The sequence below is a fragment of the Lepisosteus platostomus genome, chromosome 5 (assembly GCF_059453375.1).
Source record: "Lepisosteus platostomus isolate fLepPlt1 chromosome 5, fLepPlt1.hap1, whole genome shotgun sequence".
In the NCBI taxonomy this organism is placed as follows: domain Eukaryota; kingdom Metazoa; phylum Chordata; class Actinopteri; order Semionotiformes; family Lepisosteidae; genus Lepisosteus; species Lepisosteus platostomus.
In genome coordinates, this window is record NC_142615.1 from 66674643 (window position 1) to 66686689 (window position 12047).

At 40.5% G+C, this 12047-nt stretch overlaps 1 protein-coding gene and 1 non-coding gene across 2 annotated transcripts in view; one reads left to right on the forward strand and one right to left on the reverse strand.

Annotated features, from left to right (window-relative positions):
• LOC148671543 (scavenger receptor cysteine-rich type 1 protein M130-like) overlaps positions 1-12047 on the reverse strand; it is a 401186-nt gene that overhangs the window by 183586 nt on the left and 205553 nt on the right. The window lies entirely within an intron of this gene.
• Positions 10055-10136, forward strand: trnas-gcu (transfer RNA serine (anticodon GCU)). Its single transcript has one exon. It is a non-coding gene; the product is annotated as a tRNA-Ser (tRNA).

Here is a 12047-nt window from a genome sequence, read left to right on the forward strand (position 1 = left end):
GTTTTCAACCCTTCGAATCCTAGCCTGTTTTCTCCTCCCCATCTCTATGAAGAATGCTTTTGTACGCTCCTTCACCTCCTCCCACCACTGTGCTCTTGTGCCAAACAGGTCATACAAAGACTGCCATTCCTTATATCTTTCCCTGAACCTGCTCCTCACTTCCTCATCCTCCAGAAGTGAAATATTCAGCTTCCACACACCCTTCCCCACATTAACAGCCTTTGGAATAGCAAGTGTACATGACAGTAAACAATGGTCAGAGAAAAAAACAGGGGTTAAGCCTGCAGTTGTGCAAGTAAAATCACGTATCAAAACAAAATCTATACGTGAGGCTTGGGTCCCATTAGACTTGTGCCATGTGAAACCTGCCCTCCCTTGACTATGACGTTTGAGGGCATCTTTCAGTTTAAAATCTTTACATACCGTTTGGAATAATATTGATTTATCAAATTGGACCTGTCTCTCACCCCTCATTCTGCCTTCTCTTTCTAAAAGGCAATTAAAATCCCCAGCTAAAACCAGTGGTTCCCATCCCAAAAAAATATTCTCTCAATTCCTGAATTAGGACATATCTGTCATGTGGGCAACTCGGACAATACACATTTAAAAGTTTAAATTTGACATTCATGAAACCCAGATACACCACCAGTGCTCTCCCTGGTTTCACTACAAGGTACTGACGTACCTCTACCATCTTATTTTTAATTAAAACAGCTATACCATCAGATTTATTCTCATTGGACCCACTCCAAATTGATGGGCCCCAATGTCCACAGTTCTTCCATACCCTTATAGCTGTTTTTAAAAGGTAATCCACACTCCTGTAACAACATAATATCAGCATTTACATTACTCACAAATGATAATATAGTCCTTGCCCTTAACTTGGATCGAATGCTTCTCACATTTATGGACACAATGTTCAGAGCCATACTTAATGTTAGACCAGGGGAGACTAAAAGCTCTGGCTAGAATCATTCAGTCTGTGACACCTACTATACAGACCTTTTTCTTTTTCCATTTGCTCTCCTTGCCTCCTCCTCCACCACCCCCACCATCAATAGGATGGTTCTTCACCTGCCCTCCTTGAGTCTCTAGTTCTAAAGCTGGATCAGTAGAATTGGAGAGAACTAATCCCATGGGAGAACCTGCCATCTGAGGACTCTGAAAATGATCTTCCCTCACTTTTCCACTCGGAGTTAGATCACTTTCTAAATCGGATGTCTCAGCAGACCTTTTAGACTGCACCCTCTGTTCTGTACATTCCATTTGAGCGCTTTCAGTCTCCACGGGTGGCAGACGATCAGGAGAGATGCTACCACTCAATTCAGAGTCCACCTCACTTTCCACATTATTATCATTCTTTTCTACCTCAGCCTCATCCCCTTCACTCCATTCTGAACCCTCGCTCTCTTTTCCACTACTTTCTTCAACGTCAACCACATCCAGTTCCTGATCCAGAACCACTGCTCCAGCCCTAAATACCTCCTCAAACTCTTCCTGTTTTTGCATCGGTCTTCCCAGTTTTGTTCTATTTGCGAAGGAATTTGGACAGTCTTTAAACACATGACCTTCACACTCACAGAGATTGCATTTCCTCACGCTTGTACATTCAGTATATGCATGTCCGATTTCCTTGCACTTACCACACACCACCTTTGTACAGGCATCCACAAAGTGACCCAGCTCCCCACACCTCCTGCACAGTTTTGGCTGCCCTTGGTAGAACACAAGGCCTCTATTTTCACCTAATCCAATCAAAGAAGGAATGTGTTTAAATCCACCATAACCATTTTTGTCTTCATGCAACGAAACAGGTACTCTCCATGCACAGTTCCAGATCCCATCATCATCCAAGACTTTGAGGTTCATACTTAGACAACCATGTCACAATATCTTCCTTCCTCACCATCTCATTAAACATACGAACAATCACAGTCCTATTAGAAAGATCCGTCAGCTTCTGCCATTCAAACATTCTAATCAGACCCACATCTTTTTTCTCTTCTATTTTTCTCCCAAATTCTTCCAATAACTTTGCCGATTTGAAACTAATGTCAAAACCAATTCCCTTCGGCAAAGTAATTAAACAATTGACATCTAATGCCTTAACCTTTAACTCTTTCTGTAACACCTTCCTTGAAAAGTCCAACCGTGAAATATCACCCGAGTGAGCCGAGCCCTCACCTCTCTTGTACACCAAACGCGCGCAAAAATAACGGCGCATGCCGACCATACAGGCCGCCATGGCCGTTACAAATGTGTCAAAAGCAAACAAAAACCAAACCTAAACCTCTTCTGTGCACCAAACCCTATTCCCTTAATCTTATACTCGTACACAAACTCTACTCTCAACTTCTGGGCTTTAACCCTATAATTCTCCAACACTGGCTGGAGACTCTGTGTGTCTGGGCTCAGCGGTTATTTTGAACAGGACTCGGCGAGCTGCAGGTGAAACTCATTGCTCTGCGCTCCCCGTGCGGAATGCGCGTCTCCTCCCTCCTGACTCGTCACACCGCCTTCATACATACATACATTTTTTTTACACCTTTTACTGTGTAGAATACTATTTTTGCTGCTGTCGTCCTTTTACAGCCACTTGGACAGACCGCTCGGAGACATCTGCGTTCAGTAAGCGCTGAGCCTTCTCTTAAGCACAAATTGCCTCTTATACATAGCAGCCCCGCCACTGAGAAACGAAGAGTAATGCCTTTTATCTGGCATTTTTCATGTCCAATACTTTTGACATCTACCAAGAGCGACAGAGTTCTTTTGCAACACTATTTCTTTTTTCTTTCTGTATGCTTTGATAACAAAACTAGAAATCGTGCAAGGGAAAAATGTTTTTTTTTTTCGTAGAGAAAACGTGCACCAGGAAATGTTGTGTTGAGAAGAAATGATTTAACATGATATGTGACCTAATTTACCAGAGCAAATGCTCACCCAGCAAGGTCTGGAGAAGTTGGAGAGTCTGGTGGATGTGATATGAGTTGTGGAAGGAACAGTCTTTCTTTGAATCCTAAATCAATCGGAATTTCAATGCGACACATAAACTCTTTGTCTGATTTAAAGAGATTATATTTTAAAACTCATAAAATTTTAGAAAACACGTTTCTCACTTTGAAATTTTAGACCTGGCGGTGTATTACTAGTAGTGTATTACTGAGCTCACTACGGTGCAATTCAGGTTATATGATGTACAAGAGGTTTAATAAATAACGCGTCTGATTTTGGATCATAAGATTGTAAGTTTGACTTCTACCTGGCTCGTGTAAATGTTATTCAAGCTCCTCAGTAATAGATGTCTATTATGTAATGAAGTGCTCCTGAAAGCAAACGCTGGGTCTGTTTCCTTTCCAGCTCAAGTCCAAGTGACATTTACAGGCATCAGACACTTTTTAATAAAACAAAAGTATCCTGAAACTCCCTAACTTTCAGGTTTGTTTACACCTGTAATAAAAAGGAATCTGAAACTTCCAGGATTTCATTCTCTGATGTAGCTGTCTCTCAAGTCGGACGTGATGTTTCGCAGATGTCAACTGTGCCTTTTATCTTGTGTTCAAGGGTATTCGCTCTTTCATTTAGATTATCTATGTGATGTACAGACAGAACTCAACCGCCTAGTGAGAATTCCGGGTTCAGCACCAGCAGAACCTGAAAAACTAAGAACTGACCCCGACCTGATTTGAACACGCAGCCTTCGGATTTGGAGTTAGACACGCTACCGCTGTGCCATGAGGTCACACCAGTTCCACCCCTTCTAAACCCCCAATGGAGAAAAATCAATGTCGCAAATTTTTTATTTTATTTCATTCTCTCCTGTGAGGAGCACTGCTCTTCTGAAGAGAGTATCTTCTTCCCAGACCACATTTCATTCTTCATGCGCAGCTCTTGTGCAGGTGTTGTTCTCGATAACAGATCCAGGAACACTGATTGTTATTCTATTTTTTTTAATTAAGTACCCCATAGTGCAATGGTAGCACGTCTGACTCTAAATCCCGAAGTTAAGTTTTCAAAGTACATGCGAGTCAACTGATACTGATCAGGTTCTTCTGCTGCTGCTGAACCCACAGTCTTCACCTTAAAGTCCAATTCCCTAAGCCTACTGACCTTATATGTCCATCCCTTCTCGTAAAAACTCGTATTTTCACAGGGTACCTTTCAGAAAACGCAGTATAGAATGTAAAAAACTCCAGTAGTAAAAATTTTACGGAGTGTATCACTTTCACTGAGACCGAGAAGTGTTAAGCTGTATATGAGTCTTTGTGGCTCGGCTGTTAACAAAAATGGTGGTGGTTTGAGCCTTCCCAAGGACGCGATGAGCCTTTTAATGTACACACCCTCCACACTTTATTTCTCCACGGCCGGTCTCGTATCGCATTCAAATACAGAGCCCGTAGAGGGCAGCAGGCTCGCAAACATAGTTCACTGTGTATATAATGAAGAAGCAAAGGTTAGTTTCTTATCTGCATGTTGCAGAGCCTTACGCAACTCGTACTGTACCAACAGCTAGGGTTTGATCCCTGCACGGGCTATTAGTTGAAAGACCATTGTATACGACGTGCAACAGATTTATTAAGCTGGCTTTTATGTTTCACACTATATTGCAATCTTGAAACCAAAATTATTAGAAGGAAAGCTTTTTTTACACTGACGTTACTCCTTTTAATATAACCCAGATTGTGAAAACAACTCCGCCCTGTCAAAAGAAAATGTTACACAAAAGTTGGAAAGCACACTCTCAATCCATCTGTAAGCTAGCAAATTATTTCAGGGAAGAAACTCAGTTTAGTGAACTACTGTTGTATTTTCACTCATTGAATTTGATCGTTGTACTCTCTTTGCATTCTCAGCAATAATATTTCAAAATTACAGTTCGGATGTATTGGAAAACTTCATAAGCATTATGTCCGAAAATTGTAAATCATGACTAATATTAATATCAACTGAAATTACTACAGAAAAAAAGATTTAACCAAAATATTCATAAGGCTATGCAAGCCTAAAAAGTAGAACAATTAAATTCATATAACTTTTATTTTTTATTTTTTGTTAAATGGGCTCACACACCTGAAGACACTAACGTTTCTCTCCGCTAGAGTATGTGAATAACAGTTTAACCCAAAATGTTTGTAATTGTGATTTTGTTCAAATGCAATAAATCGTCTATCAGTAGTAAGAAATTATTAAGAAAGTAAGAAATTGTTTTATTTCACAAACTGTAAGACGTGAAGAGAGTTTACAGTTCGTATCCTTCACTTTGTCTTTTAACTTAAGCGTTCAGGATCCAAGCCTGTGTGTGGATGGTTGTGTTTCTTGAATCTCTTGTAATCATCAAAAGTCGTTGTTTAGTCCTTCAGTTTTTTCTCGAGTTGTACCATGGATTTTCATACGATCCATACTTTTCATGCTCTTTTGAATTTTCCTTCACTTATGGAAAAAGTTCAAGGTGTTCTTGTCGCTGTGCTCCACATCTAGATGAGAGCACTTGCATCAGTACATGACACACAGTGAGGAGTCCGTGCAGCTTTCAGCTCAGTGCGGAGTGCAGAAGGAGGACTCACTCGCTGAACGATCTCTCAAGAAATCCCGGGTGAGATTCAAGAGGTGGCTTCTTCAACAGCCACGACAAGTCTGAAGACTTTCTCTGAATTTCCTGAATATGACGTTAAATTAGTTCAAATAATTTTGTAGTTAACACAACTAAATGCTTTGGATGTATATTTAAAACAACAGAGCAAGACTTCAGGCACTTCGAGTATGCATGAAGTTAATTGTGTAAACCTGGATCTATATGAAGAATAAGAGCTCTCTTGTTCACAATATCTTTTTATATTTGTTAATTGAATATATCAATTGAGAATATCTGTTATATTTTTGAATGGGATGGGACTGTACACTGGTGGTTCCCAGGGGAAAACAGGGTTATTGAGCCATTGGACATTCAGAGATTATATGTTGTGTGGGCGAATGTAATCGTGTGCGAAAGTAAAAAAAAATCCTCTTAGATGATCAAAGAATAAATTGGGTGGGTGAATGTAACTGTGCTCTAACAATCCTCTTAGCGCTACAGATGCAGCCCCTGAAAGTGTACTCGACTTACCTGTATAGTACTGCTGACACAAATGTAGCCTCTACATCAGACAGAAAAGGCAATATGTTCGCTTAATCGTGTGAAGGATCTCCTTGTGAATCTGTCTCATTCATCAATGGAAAGAGAAGCCATTAGAATACGATACATGTTCACCTTCAACCCCGCAGCTGCCGGACGTGCTTGTTTTGGGACTATGAGTATTAGTATTAGTAGTTATGTTATGTTATGCATTAGTAGTTATGTGTCCTTAAAAATGTAAGAGACATTCAGTTAGATACAAACGTGAGAATTAAAAGTTTCACAAACAAAAGCAGCTCACCACCACAGCCAATATTAAATGTACTTGCCGGTACACTATCATGTGCACTGTCTCAAAAGTGATCTCGGCAGACGTTGTTCCCTACATAAAGCTAAACGTGCCAAAGAGAATTTCTGTTGAGAAAACAAAATATTTTTTCTGCCTTGATGTTAAGCCTGTTTTTTAGAAAGTCTATCTCTAAACACCTCCCGCAGCCTAACAAAAAGCGCTTTTACTGATTGTATTGCAGGTCTTAAAACATTCATATTTGGCAGCAGTGGGATTTGAACCTCTGCAGCCAGAGGGCGCTCCTTCTCTGTCCTGTCCCTAGTTTCCGGTCTGCTGTCCTTCCTGTCCCTCTCTTTCCCTTGGGCTATATATTTCCAGGTCTTGCACTCCGTCCTGGCTCAGCATTGACGTTCGGATGTCCTGAGACCGCCTAGCACCAGGGCGCCCCACGTCCGCTCCCTGAGGGCATAGGTTTCTATACGGCATTCCTGAACTCTTTGCACTAATGAGCCTGGGCCTTTTTCCTGTCTCGCCGCTACGCATATGGGTCTTTTTCCGCTCTCCTGCTCCCCACGGTTAGTCCCTTTGGACGTCCGTGACATCTACATCAGACAGAAAAGGCAACGTGTTCGCTTAATCGTGTGAAGGATCTCCTTGTGAATCTGTCTCATTCATCAATGGAAACAGAAGCCATTAGAATATGATACATGTTCACCTTCAACCCCGCAGCTGCCGGACGTGCTTGTTATGGGACTATTTGCAATAAGTATCGTATTAGTATTTGTGTGTCCTTACTGGTATCTTTTAAACTGTGCGGGGCATTCGGTAATATACAAACCGGACAGAGACACAGTAATAATCCTATTTTACCGTGTCCTTCATTTTAATTTACTGATCAGATAAATCGAAATTTTCTGATCCAAAGTCCCTGCAGTTCGTGCTAATTAGAACCACAACAATATTCCTGAGTCTTGAGCACACGTTCAGCTGGGCTCTGACTTTGTTCAGCACGATTTCTTGTTGCAGTTGAGCTCAGAGCTGGAGATGATCTCCATATTCTACCGCAATAACTACTCCGAAACGTAGTACACAGTAAACACGTTTTAAGTGAAGTCTGGTTGTTAAAAAAATTAAACCAGTGCCCTGTCACAGAAACGTACCCCGGTCTTCCGCGCAACAGCTTCCGCAGCTGAGCATGAGCTCTGTTTACTGTCAGCAGACATTTCCTCATTTCCAATGACGTTTTCGCCTGTTCTCAGTTTTTTTAAAAACGGTCATAAACGCTCATGAAGTAATTAATTTCAGTTTGAAGTCTGTTTCTGTTGTCTCGGCTCTTGATGAAGAAAAGCCGTACCTGGGAGACTCCCTCTCTGAAGAAGTTTGCCGTCACCCTGCAAGGGAGAAGATCCATCATTCACCGAGGCAACCGCTGAGACAATTAATATTAACCACCGATTCCAATAACCTTAACTAAAGCAGGAAGATCAGTTTCTGCTAGAGTCAGCTGTTTTCTGACTGGAGACGCTGTGTGTCCGGGCTTAGAGGTTATATAAGAAAAGACTCAGAGAGCTGCGGGCGCGGCTCATTGCTCTGCGCTCCCCGTGCTGAGTGCGCGTGTCCTCCCTCCTTTATTACCTTCGTACACTCCTCTCAAACCACAGAAAACTCCCGGAATATTTCGATGAACAGCTACTGGGTCTTTCTTTCCGAGATCACAGGCAGAAAAAATAAACACGCTGAAAACAGAAAGTTATTAATAATCGTAGGCGAAGATGGGCAAAAATATATATTTCCTAAAATCCAATAAAGTCCAGTCACGTTTAGGTACGATTCTGATGTACTGTATCTGAATAGCTCTGGCACAGTTGTTACAACAAAGAAACAAATAATCTTTTTTTTATTTCATTCAAGCTGTAGTTTTAAAACTGTTTTTTTTTTATTCTCTAAATAATACAGAACACAATCACTCATTGTAAGCGTCTGACCATTGATATTCCGGAATTGTAAACCAGTACACAGGCGTCGCGAAATTCATGCAAGAGTCACACGCTGGCGGGCAGTTCAGCGAATATGATTCCTTTCAGGGGCCGGATACTAGACAGAGTCATCGTTCGGAGTTTATTCCTCCTCTGCCGCAGTCTTTGCCTCGGACCACCCCTCTTGGCACATTTGCGCTGTATTTTCGATTTTCTGTATAGAACACCGAATATCTTGAGGAAGTCTGGCAAGCGAAGACTGCTGGATTATTGAGGTGCAAACATTTGTTCAAAATCAACATCCTCTGCTATTGCCGTTGCTCCTTTGATAGTTTCTTCAAATTCCTGATCTGACCTTCAATATTGAGGGATATTGAGCATAAAACCATACAAATTCAGGTGGGTCTGCGTCAGCATGCGTAAGCTGCAAGGGAACGAGTAATAGGTTTATTACAAAAAGAAAACAAAGTTTCGTCCGTGGAGCCTTCAGGTGTGCTAAGAACACCTTCTCCACACTTGAAGAAGACCCAATGCATGAAATGTTGTGCTTTTTTCTTCTTTTTTCAGCATGGAATAAACCTACTCGTTCCTTTGCATACTGTACAATGCAAATTGTAGCTTTCTTTAGATCGCCAGTTTTATTAAAATTCCAGCCTTTTTTACAGTTATTTTAGATGTTTGGCAAGGTGTAATAGCCCCTCTCGCATCCTCAGCTAAAATATTTTAAAAGTACAACAAAATTACATTATATTGAACAGCTCTTAGGTTAACATATATATTCAAATTAAGGTAAATATCCGAAAATATTGAAATACAACTCCGGCGATTTGTCGTTTTTGCTTGTCAAGTTCTCAAACAATTTTGTGTTGTATTTTAAATTACTTTAGCTGAGGATGCAACGGGAGTATAAATGAATTCTCCCGCCACCCATTAGAACATAGATTTCCATGGGTGAAAACTATCTGCTTGGAAGTTGCCGATGTCGGTAATTATTGGAAATTCCCGGTAATGTTGACTCTGGTACTCAATTGTTTACTACTGCAAATATCAAAATAGTTAAGGTTTTGCAGATAAATTAAATTTCTGCGGTGATGATGTTTTCTTGGGTAAACATTTCACATTTCATCTTTCATAAGATATATGATTTAAAAAAGTTCCACAAAGGAAATGAATACATGCATTAAACCAAATCAAGCCCTCTGTGAGTGTCCCAAATGATCTGTTCTGTAAAACAAGACAGGAAGAAAGGTAACGCTAGAATTTAAACCCAGGATTTCCTCTTTATTTAACAGGTGCTTTAACCAGCTAAACCACGGCGCCGGCAGAGCGCTATTCTTACAGCCACTTGGACACACCGCTCTGAGACATCTGCGTTCGGTGTGTGCTGAGCCTGCTCGCCGAACAAGTTGCCTCCTTTTCATGCACTAGCAGCCCCGATACTAAGAGACAGGATGAGAAATGGCTTTTATCTGGCACTTTTCATATCCAAGGAGATCAATGTGCTTTCCGTGTACAACAGGGTGTCCTCTATACTCGCCACTGAAGCACAGGACATGCCTGGTGGATTGACATCACTGAAACAAAATAGTGAAATGGCAGGTGGAAGAGGAAAATGACCATCAAGAATGAAGATGATTTTGAGCACGCCAACTCATGTCTGAAGGGGCTGTTTTTCTCGACGAGGTGGCCGAGTGGTTAAGGCGATGGACTGCTAATCCATTGTGCTCTGCACGTGTGGGTTCGAATCCCATCCTTGTCGTCTTGAGCTTCTTACTTGTGATCTGTTTCTAAGGCGGGTTTGTGCACTTTTGTGTAGAGCAGTAATATTTCTAGCGTTGGCTGAACATGGCTTACAGCAGTAGCTGACAGACAATAGTCTCTTAATATTTAGGTTATATTTATGTTTTGTACTGCTTTCACCTGATATTAATAGTAGTCCTGATGAACGGTTTTGGGACATGGTGCATCTTGAAAAATGTTCTTGTTAATTTCAGTTTGGAAAAAATGCACACACCAGAAACCGGAACTGGTCGTGTTTACATAATGCGCAATGCAATAGCAACGTTTGGATTTGAAAAAAAATCTTGCTATGAGTCCTTAGCTGTTACAGGAGGCGTTTTAGGACTTTAAGCTCATAAATTCATTTTACATTTCTACTCCATCAATATTAGCAATGTTATCTTTAGCTAGCACTAAATGTAGCTCTAAATAAATGTGTTCGCTTAATCGTGTGTAGGATCTCCTCATGAATCTGTCTCATTCATCAATGGAAATAGAAGCCATTAGAATACGATACATGTTCACCTTCAACCCCGCAGCTGCCGGACGTGCTTGTTTTGGGACTATTTGCAATGAGTATCACATTAGTAGATATGTGTCCTTAAAAATGTAAGGGACGTTCAGTTACAAACAAACGGGACAGAGACAAAGTAATAATCCTATATTAATGTGTCCTGCATTTTAACTTACTGAACAGATAAATTGAAATGTTCTGATTCAGAGCCCCTGCAGTTCATGCTAATTAGAACCACAACAATACTCCTGAGTCCTGAGCACCACACTGAGCACACGTTCAGCTGGGCTCTGACTTTGTTCAGCACGACTTCTTGTTGCAGTTGAGCTCAGAGCTGGAGATGATCTCCATATTCTACCGCACTAACTAGTCCTAAACGTAGTACACAGTACACACTTTTTTAAAAACAATTAAAAATATTACACAAAGGCTGTAAAGCACACTCTGAATCGATCCGAATATTTGATTTCCGCGATCCGTTTAGGCAACAACAGGCAACGTGATGCTTCTCCAGCAAAGCATTTCTCAGTTTTGTGAACTACTGGTGCTTTTAACACAACAATCTTTGTATATCATCAGGTTGGCTGAGTGGTCTAAGGCGCCAGATTCAAGGATTTCTGTCTTTCTATTGCTTGGGTGTTCTGCTCTCTGAATAGAGATGTGGTTTCAAATCCCCCTTCTAACAGCTGCTCCCTTTTCCCTTTCCTGCATTTTTCCGGTCTTCTTGTGCTCGCTGACAACGACAGAAAGAGGAAAACGGAGAACCCGGCTTGCGGGCACATGATGGGCAGGGAAATGCTTCGTGAACACTTCAATGTGATTAGCAGAAAGTCAAATAGGCTTCGATTTCTCGAAACGTTTTAAATTAAGCGTTTTTTTAATGCTTAAGTTAAAAGACAAAGCAAAGGATGCAAACTGTAAACTCTCTTCACGTCTTATAGTTTATGAAATAAAACAATTTCTTACTTTCTTAATAATTTCTTACTGCTGATAGACGATTTATTGCATTTTAACACAATTACAAACAGTTTGGGTTAAACTGTTATTCACACACTCTAACGGAGAGAAATGTTAGTGTCTTCAGGTGTGTGAGCCCATCTCTAAAAAAATAAAAAATAAAAGTTATATGAAATTAATTGTTCTACTTTTTAGCTTGCATAGCCTTATGAATATTTCGGTTAAATCTTTTTTTTCTGTAGTAATTTCAGTTGATATTAATATTAGTCATGATTTACAACTTTTGGACATGGTTCATCTTAAATAATTTTGTAATTAGTTTCAATTTTGGAAAATCGCACCCAGAAGCTACCAAAACTGGTAATGTTCATATAATGTGTAATGCAATAGCAGCATTTTGGGTGGGAAAACAAAAAGTAT